The 12,426-nt window shown below is 47.7% G+C and overlaps 1 pseudogene; it reads left to right on the forward strand.

Annotated features, from left to right (window-relative positions):
• Positions 1 to 6,414: 6,414 nt before the first annotated feature.
• Positions 6,415 to 9,127, forward strand: LOC130868609 (non-histone chromosomal protein HMG-14-like; annotated as a pseudogene).
• The last annotated feature ends 3,299 nt before the right edge of the window (positions 9,128 to 12,426 follow it).

Consider the following 12,426-nt stretch of genomic DNA (forward strand, 5'->3'; position numbering starts at 1 on the left):
GTAGAGCTGGGTGGAGCTGGGGCCCCATGTGCAGCTCTGGCGAAAGCCTCATGTGCAGCCCTAGCCTTTGTTGGTTGCTAAAAAGCCTCAGGCAAGTATTTTTTTTGTGAATTTTTACCTCAAATGTAAGGCATCAAATGTAGCATTAATAATAAAAACCCAGAGACAAAAAATTGGGGTTCAACCCGAAAACCAGAAAAGCAAGATAACCAAGTCACTAGAGAAGCCTTACTTCTACCAAAGATGGTCAACTGCAAACTAACCAGACAAAGCCTCTCTCTCCTCCAATTTTATATTCCCTCTAGTGTTGGGATTAAAGGTGTGTGGCTCCCAAACATTGGGATTAAAGGTGTGAGCCACCACTACCTGGATTTGTTTCCGCATTGATCTTGTGTAGCCCAGGATGGCCTTAAATTCACAGAAATCCATCTGACTCTGTCTCCCAAATCCTGGGATTGAAGGTATGTGTCACCATTGCCTGACCTCTAGTGGCCTTAGCTTTGCCTCTGGTCATCAGGCAAAATTTATTTATCAAAATACAAGTAATATACTATTACAGTTCCCACTGGGTACTGAGTAGGCCAAGGGTTACCACCCACAGTGGATTGTACCTTCACACTTCAATCAATAATTAAGTTAGTGCTGTATATATGCATCCTCAGAACAAGCTAATGGAAGAAATTTCTAGATGTTCTTCAGGTATTTCTAGCTTGTGTCAGGTGACACAAACTAACCAACATACCTGTTGTACAACCTGGTCCATCAGGTTATTTTTAGCAAGTTTTTCTTCTAGTTTCTATAGGTCAGATAATCAATATTCACATGAACTTCAGGACAGATGTCTACATGGTCAATGTGTCTAAGAGAAAGGGTATTAATACCCATGGTTAGAGGAAGTTCTGCTGGAAACCTTGTCCTGACCCTTCATATTTCTAGATCATTCTTAGAGTCATTCTTCATCCTTAGGGGACTAGTGGCTCATGTCAGTCATCATGAAACATCCTAGCAGCATGGCTTAGTTGTGGTCCAGTTGGACCACTGAGGTGAAAGGAGGTCTGTTCCTGGTATCCTGGTTGAAGTGTCTGCTCACACATCAAGTCCTTAGGACAGGTTGTAAGGCTTCCAAGAGAAGTGCAATGGAACTCTCATCACCATCTATCTCTAGGACAGCCTTAGACAGAAAAGCCTTGGAGGGTTTTAGCTCACGTTGAGGATAGGAGGTCAGTATATTTGGAGGGACATAGCACTTCATCCTACAAAGACACATTTGGTCTGTCTACCATCAAGTTCTGTAGCTCAGTTCACAGATCAAAAAGTCTGCAATGCATCCCCACTATCTCTGAACACTCAGATCTTCTTGCATATGACTGTGGTCAACCTTGCCATGTATATTCTTCAGGTTCTGGTTGGCAGGGAGGTTAGTGACCAACACTCATGGAAACAGGCCCTTACAAGGGTCAGAGGTCCCACACAGGGCAAGTTTCTCTCTGTTGTCTACACAGCACTGTTACACACAACCTAGTGCAGGACAAGAACACGGTAACATTAATACCTGAACCTGAGACTGAGGATATAACCCGTCCTGGGGTAGATAAAGCCACAAACAAGTGTTGTTCTCACCATCATCAAAGAAGTTTGTTTTTTGCACTTATGGAAACTACCAAAGAAACCCCAAAACTTGTCCAAATGGCAAGAACAATGAAACACCATGGGTTTCATGAGTTGATAATCTATATAATGCAACTCCCTGGTTTGAGGCCCAGGGAACATCATAGAAGAAGATGTAGAAAGAATTTAAGAGCCAGAGAACCATAGCATCTTACATGAGATTGTGTTTTCTAAATATGACAGGATAGCTGCACCCAGGAAATATGAACCATATGGCCACCTAAACAGACCTGAAAATGACAGCACCAATTGACATGGTGGCATGGATGGAGAAATCTCATGAGGTTCCAACCCTAAATCAAGAGCTACAGGCAATTATTGAGTACTGAGTAGGGAGAACCGGTATTCTCCAAGGATGAGTCCCCCTGTAGGTCACCAAACCCAAGTGGTCAGATGTAAACACATACAGAGATGAGTAACACTAAATGGACCCAGTTGATGATATTTACTTATTTATTATAAATATTATGTAATAATAAAAATTAAAGAAGTCATGACAACATGGCCCGGACTGTTGCCAAAGACCATGTCTGAGTCCATGGTCTTGCAGTGGTTGGGGTCTGTGTTGATGTCCCTGGCCCATGTTGCTGCCATACCCACTGTCTTGGCTGCAACCTAAGACCATGTTAGTGTCCAAAGGTTGTGTTGCTGGCAGGGCCAGGCTGATTTGGGTGGCCAGGGCTCTCAGCTGGGCCATGGTATCATCTGAACCAGGGCTTCTGCAGAAGGCCATGTCTGGGTCTATGGCCCTACTGCAGCCTGGGTCTGTGTTGATGTCTGTGGCTTCTTAGACCATGAAAGGCCATGCTGATGCTTGAAGTTTGGCCCACCACCTGGGGTCATATTGATGAACAAGGGCCATGTTGTTGCAGGGGCCATGTCATTCAGGGTCCGTGGCCCTGCAGAGGTTAGGGCTGGGCTTGTGTCTGGCTCCAGTTGCCACTGAGGGCTTTGTGCTCAGAGTCTAGATGGCCACCTGGGAGCATGTTGATACCTGGAGGCCATGTTGCTGCAGGGGCCATGGTGATCTGGTGGTGGCCTGTGTTGGAACCATGCTTTGTTGAGCCAGCTTTGCCATTCATTGGCCCTGAGATGGTTGACCCTGCCTCTTTCTGGATACTGTAACAGGAGAGTTGGCTCTACCCATCAGGGAGAACTCACCTCTGTGCCCGGGAGAAATGGCCTCAACCCTCATGATAGGCATGCACCTCACCTGGAAAGTGTAGGAGAGCTGACCCTGTGGTCGGGGATACAGGTGATCTGACCCTGAGAACATGAGAGCAGGAGAGCTGACCTCCTCTCATCTGCCATGTGATGGCATGGGTGAAAAAAAGATGCCCTTCCCCCTCAGCCCCTTTCTACCTGTGGCAACTGAGAGAGCTGGCCCCAGTGTATGAGACTGAGACACTTAGCCATATTCCACATCAGCTGCAGCACACAGGAGAGTGGGTTCTCCAGTACACCTGGGCAGTACCTTAGAGCTGACCCTGTTGTCAGGGACACAGGCGAGTCAGGCCTGAGTGCCTGAAGACAGGAGAGCTGACCCCATCATGCTGTGGCATAATACTCTTGTACACTGTAAAGATTTGTCACTAGTATTAGTTCAATGAAATGCTGATTGGCCAGTAGCCAGGCAGGAAATATAGGAGGGGCGACCAGGCTAGGGCAATTCTGGGAAGAGGGAAGACAAAGACATAGTTACCAGCCAGACACAGAGGAAGCAAGATGAGAATGCCTTACTGAGAAAAGGTATCAAGCCATGTGGCTAAACACAGACAAGAATTATGGGTTAATTTAAGTTTTAAGAGCTAGTTAATAATAAGCCTGAGCTAATAGGCCAAACAGTTTATAATTAATATAAGCCTCTGTGTGTTTCTTTGGGACTGAATGGCTATGGGACTGGGTGGAACAAAAACTTCTGTGCTACACCACCAAACCCCATATGTTCCCTATAGCAGTCAGAAGAGAGGTCCCTTTACTCTGCCTGGGAAAAACAATAGAGTTGACCCTGATGATGTGAGTGAGGGAGGGCCCCTGATCCAAGGGCCTGAGAACAGAATAGGCCCCACTCATTCCTGTAGGCTGCATTGGGTGAGCTAGCTGAGGCAGTGCTGGAAAGCTTTCCTGTGTAGTGACCATGAGGGAAAGCTAGTGAGCTGAAAAACCCAGCTACCACCTAGGCCCAGAACCAGGGCTATGAGTTGGCCCACCCCAGCATCCACTGAATCTATGAGCTTGGAGCATGTGAAGGGGACAACCCTACAGATCCAAAGCAGCAGTATCTCCATGACATAGGACAACAACAGGCAATCCAAGAGGAGCCTCAGTGAGAGTCCACTATCATAGTGTAGCAGAAACCAGAGGCCTTAAGACAGACCAATGACCCAAGGCAATGAGCACTAGTAAAGATGAATGGAATTAAGGGAAAACTGTGTGATTAAATGGGTCACACTGCAGTTTCCACAACAAGATTAGTTTTTGTTCTTGTTTTATTTGTTTTTGAGCTTTCTTTTAAATTTAGTTTGGGCTGATCTATTGGGAGCTCACCAAGGCCAGCTGGACTGGGAATGAAAAAGCATGGGATAAAACCGGACTCTCTGAACATGGTGGACAATGAGGGCTGCTGAGAAGCCAAGGACAATGGCACTGGGTTTTGATCCTACTGAATGTACTGACTTTGTGGGAGCCTAGCCTGTTTGGATGCTAACCTTCCTAGACCTGGATGGAGGGGGGAGGACCTTGGACTTCCCACAGGGCAGGGAACCCTGACTGCTCTTTGGACTGGAGAGGGAGGGGGAGTAGAGTGGGGGGTGGGGAGTTGGGAGAGGAGAGGGAAAAGGGAGGCAGGGAGGAGGCGGAAATTTTTTCAATAAAAAATATATATACTCCACAAAAAAAAAATTAGTTTTGTTTTGGGGGATGCTCGCAAGGGCCACGAGTGGATGTGAGGAGACAGGGAGATAAGTGGGATCAGAATGCATGATGTGAAATCCACAAAGAGTAAGAGTTCTAAAGGAGAGGTCATGAAGATGAGAAGGAATGGAAAACATGGGGCTGGAGGTAGAATTGGGGGGTGGGTAAGATGATGCAAATAAAATAAGCATGTAGAAAACTCTTTAAAAATACTTCTAACAGATCTGACCCTGTAAACAGGGGTTCAGGTGAGTCAGCCCTGAGGGCATGAGAGTGAGACAGTTGAAATTGCCTTTCTCACCTGCAGTGTGGTAGTGAGGGCGAGGGAATGATGCTCTAACCCCTCACCTCTGCCAACCGCAGCAGACAAGGGAGCTGACCCTCCCCTTTACCAGCTGCAGCACTCGTGGAATCAGGCTCCGTACCCTCTCTGGGCAGCACAGTAGATCCTGTTGATGAGAGTGTGGGTGAGCTGCCTGGAGAATTTGAGCATGGGAGACTGGCCCCGCCCCTCATCTGTTATATGGTGTCTGGGGCAAAGGAGAATTGTTTCCCCCCTTCCGGCCTATGGTGGGTGGGAGAGCTGCCTGAGGTCATGAGAGCAGAAGAGCTGTCCCTTGCCCATCACCAGCTGCAGCAGTAGTGTGATCCTTGAGCCTCACCTGGGCAATACAGTAGAGCTGACTTTGATGGTGCAGGTGTGGGGAGAACTGGCCTGTTGACGAACCCTGCAACTACCTGGGTCTACAACCAGAATGTTGGCCCACCCCAACATCTACCCTATCTATGATCTGCTGGAGCATGTGGAGGGGTACATCCTGCAGACCCAAAGCCACAGGGCCACAGCAGGATACCCAAGAGGAGCATAGCAGAAACCAGAGGCCTTGAACCAGACCAATGACTCTTTGAAACGAACACTTGCAAGTAAAGATGTATGGATAAAGGGATATAGTGAGTGACTCACTGTGTTACACTACAGCTTCCAGAATGAGATTTTTCTTTATTTCTTTTCCTTTTCTTTTATCACCCCCCCTTTTTTTTTCTCTTAAATTTTATTTTATGTTAGGAGGGAGGTTGCAAGGGTAGAGACTGAATTAGCAGGGGCAGGGAGGCGAATGAGATCAAGATGCTATGTGAAAGACACAAAGAACAAAGAATAAATAAAAAGACAAAAACACTTTTAAAAGCATTTGAAAAAGAGTAGAAATAAGAGAGAGGGAGAGAGGTGGGAGGAGTGAGAGAACAAGAAACAGCTTCCGTGAGGCTGGTCTTGGAGGGAGGCCAAGAAGCCTCTTCGGAGAGCACTCTCCATTTCTGGGCAACACCATTGAGCAGTCTTCTCCTGCATCTCGGAGCAGAGGAAAGGTCTGATCCTTTCTAACCTTACAGGGGCAGGTGGAGTTTCTCACCATGCATTTTGTTCAGTGTAGTGAATGTGACAAGGATCATGGAGGAACCAGGTGTTGTAAACTGAGAGTTGTCAGGTCACAGCACAGACAGCTCCTACTCTCTGCCCTAGAGGAGCTGCAGGAGGTGTGGCCTGACTAAGGCTGTGCGAATCTGGCCTAAAGCGGCAGACCTGTGTCCTAACATAAAGGTGCCGAGACCATGACTTGGCAGTGGGGATGAACATAGGGAATGGCTGGAGTCTTCTAAGATAAGAGCTTGAGAGGGGACTCAGGTTATGCGCTTGTGTTGGTGTAGATGGGGCAGAGGGAGACAGAGGCTCATCAGCAGGAAGTTCTGAGTGAATGGGACGTGGAAGGAGAGGGGAAAGCCTACTCCGAGTTCTCACCTTTGTCCATTATATTCTGAATACTCTTGTTCCCAACTATGGCAAGGTGACTGTCAAAATTTAGACCTGCGTGGCCACTGAGATGACTCAGTGGGTAAAGGCAGTTGTGTCAAGGTAGTGTTGCTAAGTCAATTCCTAGAGCCTACGGTGGAGGGAGAGAGCCAACTTCCTCATCTCCTTTAACTTCCATATACGTGAAGTATCTTTCCCTCATCCATTGATGTACACATGTGTAAACACACATAGATGTTTGTTCTCACTCTCACATACATAAATTCTGTCCCCTCAAAGCTCAAGTTGCCATGAACTGGAAGGCAGACTGGCATCCAGAAGGTGAAGTCAGGGGTGGACTGGAATCCAGTTAATCACATATGGAGACTGAGGATGGACACAACTGCTGAGAGCACAGGGCACAGCTTTCCACCATATGCAAAGGGAACATGATGCCTCTTTCTTCCCTTCTACCCTCACTTTTACTTAACTTTTTAAAAGCATTTTAAATGTCTATCTGTATTTACGGGTGTTTTGTCTGCATGTGTGTCTGAGTAGTACATGTCCGCTTGCAGAACCTGCAGAGCTCTGAAGAGGGTGTGAGAGCTCCTAGAAATGTAGTTACAGGCGGTGGTGAGCAGCCATGCGGGTGACGGGAATTGAACCCAAGTCCTCTGAAGGAGCAGCCAGTGCTCTTACCCAATAAGCCTTCTCTCCAGCGGCTAGCCTCACTCTTAACATTTTAGCGCCATCCTTGTACTTCTCCGCTCACTACAGAATCACGATTCCACAATGCAGCAGAAGGGAAACCATCCATCTGTTCTTCATCTACCAGAGAATACTGAGACATTTCACTGATATAAAGTGGTAACTGTGGCTAACAGCCACGAATTAGAACAGTGTGCAATAGCTACCTATCTTAGAGTGCTGGGGCCCGCACACACTGGCAGAGTGACAATGTGTACTAATGGTCTCTGCTGCTCAGGAATACCACCCACAGGGACACAAGGCTTTACACCCTACAAACCTGAAATACTGAGGTTGAAACTGAAGGAACACATGTACATCACCATGTAAACAGTCTGTGGTTCTTCGTGCCCTCCTGGTAGCATGTGGGGTTGTGTCAACTTTACACACACAGGAATGTCAGCTCTGGACTGTCCTTAATACCTCTCAGTAATTTTTGGTCTTGTTGGGGTTTGGGTATTTAGTGCAGGGCACACCCAGTCTGGACAAACGGCAATATCAGAAGCTTTGGTGTGAATTCACCCTGCCGAAAGCAGGATGTGTGGTGGAGTAACACAGTCACAGGATCAGAACAAGTCCTGATGGTTTGGGTCTCAACAGAAAGAAAGACCTTGGGACTCAGGAAGGGTTTGGCTATGGGAAACACGGAATCATATTAGAGCGGGGAACCATTGGAAGTCCTGGTTCCAGATCATTGTCCTAGAATCCTGACTCTAGGTGAGCCGGGGAGTGTGGGAAAGGTTAGAATCTCACCGGCTAGACCCAAACAGAGAAGAATGATTGATCAGCTGCCTGAATCTCCTAGCTCATGGAACCAGCAAGTGCACTACCAAGAGAGCCACAATTAGGCTGGGCCACCTGGGCATGTCCTCCTGAGTCTCAGCATGGAGAGCACAGCTGCGCGGGTGTCTAGGCCCTTAACCAACTGTTTTGATGGGCTTATGATACTTTACAGGAATGTCAGAGTCCCCCAGGGGAGGAATAGAAGACGCAGGTGGTCCCAATGACTCCGTGTCCTCAGGGATTAAGTGTAGCAAATTGTCTCCTGCAGGTAAATAGTAACAGAAGCTGCTGATCTGGACAGCTGTGCTGTCCCAGTGCCAGGGCCTTGTTCATAGTTAAAGCCACATTATAGATATTGCAACATTCATTTGTGATGTGTGTTACACTGAGAAACTGAGACATAAAAACATAGTGGCTGTGGATGGTAGATGTGACAAGCTATCTGTCTACAGCCAGGTGTCTGGTGTTTCCACCTTGGAGGCCTTCTCAGGTGTCTGTGGAATGGGGAGGAACTGTTCTTCACAAATGTTAGTCTTGGTCATCTTCAGCTCAATGGGACATATTGTCTAGGACATGAAAACCAATGGACAGTTAGGTTTGACTCTAGAACTAAGCCATCCGCCTCTGGACAATTTCTGCAGAATTCTAGGACTCTGAAGCCCATGTATTGGACAGGAAATCACGTGTTTCCTGGTGTGCCTCTGTCACTTCTGGAAGGTGAAGGACAGGGCTTTGCTTTGTCCCTTCCAATAGATCCTGCATCTAACACAGCGCTCTCTCTGCTCAGAGACTAACCGATTTCACACAACTGTAGCATCTGTCTCTCATCAGACTTCATCGAACTACATAGAGAAATAATCTCTGGAGTCCATGCGGCGGCGGCTCCGTGACAGGTTTGGCCTCTCACGCGCCTCCCATCCAGCGCCGCCACGACACCCAAGAGGAAGGTTAGCGCGGATGGAGCGGCGAAGGCGGAGCCCAAGCGCCTCTCGCTCTGCGAGGCTGTGGGCCAAGCCCGCCCCTGCCAAGGTGGACGGGAAGCCGAAAAAGGCCGCGGGAAAGGATAAGTCATCGGATAAAAAAGTGCAAGCGAAAGGGAAGCAGGGAGCAAAGGACAAACAAGCTGAAGTGGCCGACCAGCAAACCACGGATCTGCCCGCAGAGAATGGAGAGACGGAAAACCAGAGTCCAGTCTCTGAAGGAGAAGAGAAAGAAGCCAAGTCCGACTAATCATCCATCATGTCAGTGTCCCCGCCTCCCTTCTTGTACAATCCAGAGGAATATTTTTATCAACTATTTTGTAAATGCGAGTTTTTTAGTAGCTCTAGAAACATTTTTAAAGGTGGGGAGAAATCCTGCTTCATCTCATTTTTTAAGTGTAAATGATTTTTTAAGAGGTTAAATCACTTCCTGGTTGTTTATTTTTTGGTACAACCAGAAAATAGCAGGATACTGAAACAGGAGAGGCTGTGACTGTCTCGGGGGTCACCATAACATTCCGTAGAGGGGGCTAGTTTTATATCCTACAACACAAAGCATATACTAAGTGGTAATTTGGAGTCTCGGTCGTGCATTTGTGTCTGGAATATTTTCCGTTATATCCGGTGTCGTCATAGAACTGTTGGCTAAAAGCCCACTCCTCGGTCCTTGTCCTGTCAGGACTGTGCCCATGGCAGTCCGTTTTCCTAACAAGTGTAACAATGTGCTGTGAAACATTGAACTTTAGAGTGTGCCTGTGTGTGGCATAAAATGGTGAGTCAGTGGAGTTGAGGATTGTGAGCAATTTATTATTATGTGAGGTCTTGGGGAGGAAGACTTGCCAAGCTTGGGGATGGAGCATCACTTGGAATAAGTTCAAAGAGAAACAACACATGGCTCTTTTGGGTACGTGAACACAATGTATGACTCCTCAGAGTTTGGGTACATGTTTTAAGAATTGAAATGTCTGTGTACTTTATGCCTCAACCAATAAAATCTCCGTTGTGAAAGAGTAAAAAAAATAATGCAGGGTTTGGCTTTATATCCTGAGTAGTAGTAACAATGGTCTTTTATGGAGAAAGTTAGAGTTATTGCACACTTCAAAGAGATATTATGACCTTCTACAGACCAGGATAGTTGATGGAGCGGCGGGGCGGGCTGCGTCCTGGCTCCCAGCTACCTGCACGGCTTTACCTGAATTAATTACATGGAAACTGTATTCTTTTAAACACTGCCTGGCCCATTAGTCTAGCCTTTTATTGGCTAGCTCTTACATATTGATCTAACCCATTTCTAATATTCTGTGTAGCACCACGAGCTGGCTTACCAGGAAAGATCTTAACCTGTGTCTGTCTGGAGTGAGAGAATCATGGCGACTCACTGACTCGGCTTCTTTCTCCCAGCATTCTGTTCTGTTTACTCCACCCACCTAAGGGTTGGCCTATCAAATGGGCCTAGGCAGTTTCTTTGTTAATTAACCAATGAAAGCAACAGATTAGAAAGAAATCACTCCCACATCATTTCCCCTTTTGGCTAAATTCCCATTGAAGAGGCTCCTTATGGAGTTTGATAGGCATTTGGGCAAGAAACTGCTCTTGCCTGGACTGGTGCATAAACTGGACACAAAGAACCCGCAGAGAACAGGAAAGCAGAAGGGGTGGCTGGGAGCACGCCCGCAATCTTTATAAGTAAAAAATATCCTCGGGGGACCCCGCCCCCTGCTAGCAAGGAGATTGGCTGGGTCTCCCCTACACAGGATTTCTCTTTCCATATGCTGACATCACATATGGCTCTATACTGCTTGCTGCAGTTAGTTATTCCAGATGTCCTGCTCTTATCCCCCTCCACACTATTCATTTCCATACAGGGTAAAGCCTCAACCTCTTCTTCCATGCAGCCTCTCACCCACTTTTACAGTACTTTTGGCTCATCGATGGGAAGCCACTGTCATCCTTCCAAGAACTCCTTATCCCCAACATCATCCCCCATGTCCATAATTCTGCCATTGGTCTCAATGGGACTACAGGCAAATGGATCTCTGAAATGTTATCACTGAGTTTTGGGGTAAGACCTTGGTTTTAAGAATAGACACAGGACATTTCACTAAGGCTACCAACCCAGAGCAGTGAGTCCCTGACTAGAGGGCAGGCCTCAAGGTCCCCGCCAGGGAAAGCGGGCCCCCGCTGCTGGGGCTGCAGTCTCTGCTGTGATCTGCTGGACCTGCTCTGCCTGCGCCCTACTTCCCTTAGTCCCTGGCTCATTGGGGCATCCAGGAGTTCCTGTGTAGGTGCCGAGAAGTCTCATCGGGACGGGTGAGTGTGTGCTATCCTGGGGCGGACTGTCCCGGTAGAGAGCACAAACGCCCCTCCCCCAGCTCCTGCTGCAGGGCTTTCTCTCCTACACACCCGCCCCCACCCCCACCCCCACCCACAAGCCTGCCTTGTCTGCAAGGTCCTTAGCTGTGGAACAGTTTCCTGCCATTTCACTAAGGCTACCAACCCAGAGCAGTGAGTCCCTGACTAGAGGGCAGGCCTCAAGGTCCCCGCCAGGGAAAGCGGGCCCCCGCTGCTGGGGCTGCAGTCTCTGCTGTGATCTGCTGGACCTGCTCTGCCTGCGCCCTACTTCCATTAGTCCCTGGCTCATTGGGGCATCCAGGAGTTCCTGTGTAGGTGCCAAGAAGTTTCATCGGGACGGGTGAGTGTGTACTATCCTGGGGCGGACGGTCCCGGTAGAGAGCACAAACACCCCTACACTAAGGCTACCCAACCAGAGCGGTGAGTGCCTGCCTAGCGGGCAGGCCTCAGCAACCCCCGAAAGGGAGCGCAGGCACCTCCAGCTTGTACTGCAGTGTCGCCTGTGTTCTACTGGACCCCGCCCGACCCCTTGCATTCGGCCTTCTTTACGCGGGTCATTGGAATACCACGCATCCATGTTTTGGTGTTGAGGAGTTCATCTGGAAGGGAACGGTTCCTGCCCCTACACTGAGGAGATACACCTAGAGAGTTAGTCACAGCAAAGACTGGTCCAAGACATCAGGCCTCTCCTGGCTCCATTTGAAGGAAAAGATGGGCAGGCGCCAATGCAAGAATTCCCCCAACAACTTGAAAGGCAACGTGACATCACCAGGATCCAGGAATCCCGAAATGAGAAGTCTAAACCCTAATCCAGAAGAATTAGAAGAATTCGACTCAAAAGTGAATTTTATGAAAATAATAGAGGACCTTAAACAGGAGGTGAAAAACTGCCACAGCCAATTAGAGATTACAAACAAAAAGGTAGAGGAAATGAATAAATATCTCAAAGATACCCAAGAAAACCAAGAGAAACAAGAAAAAGTAATCAAACAGGTAAGGGAAATGGTTCAAGACTTGAAGAATGAAGTGGAAGTAATAAAGAAAACACAAACTGAGGGAAGGATGGAGATGGAAAATTTGAATAAACGAACAGGAACTACAGAGACAAGTACCACCAACAGATTACAAGAGATAGAAGAAAGAATCTCAGACAGTGAAGATACCATAGAGAAAATAAACACTCTCATCAAAGAAAAC

The sequence above is a fragment of the Chionomys nivalis genome, chromosome 2 (assembly GCF_950005125.1).
Source record: "Chionomys nivalis chromosome 2, mChiNiv1.1, whole genome shotgun sequence".
In the NCBI taxonomy this organism is placed as follows: domain Eukaryota; kingdom Metazoa; phylum Chordata; class Mammalia; order Rodentia; family Cricetidae; genus Chionomys; species Chionomys nivalis.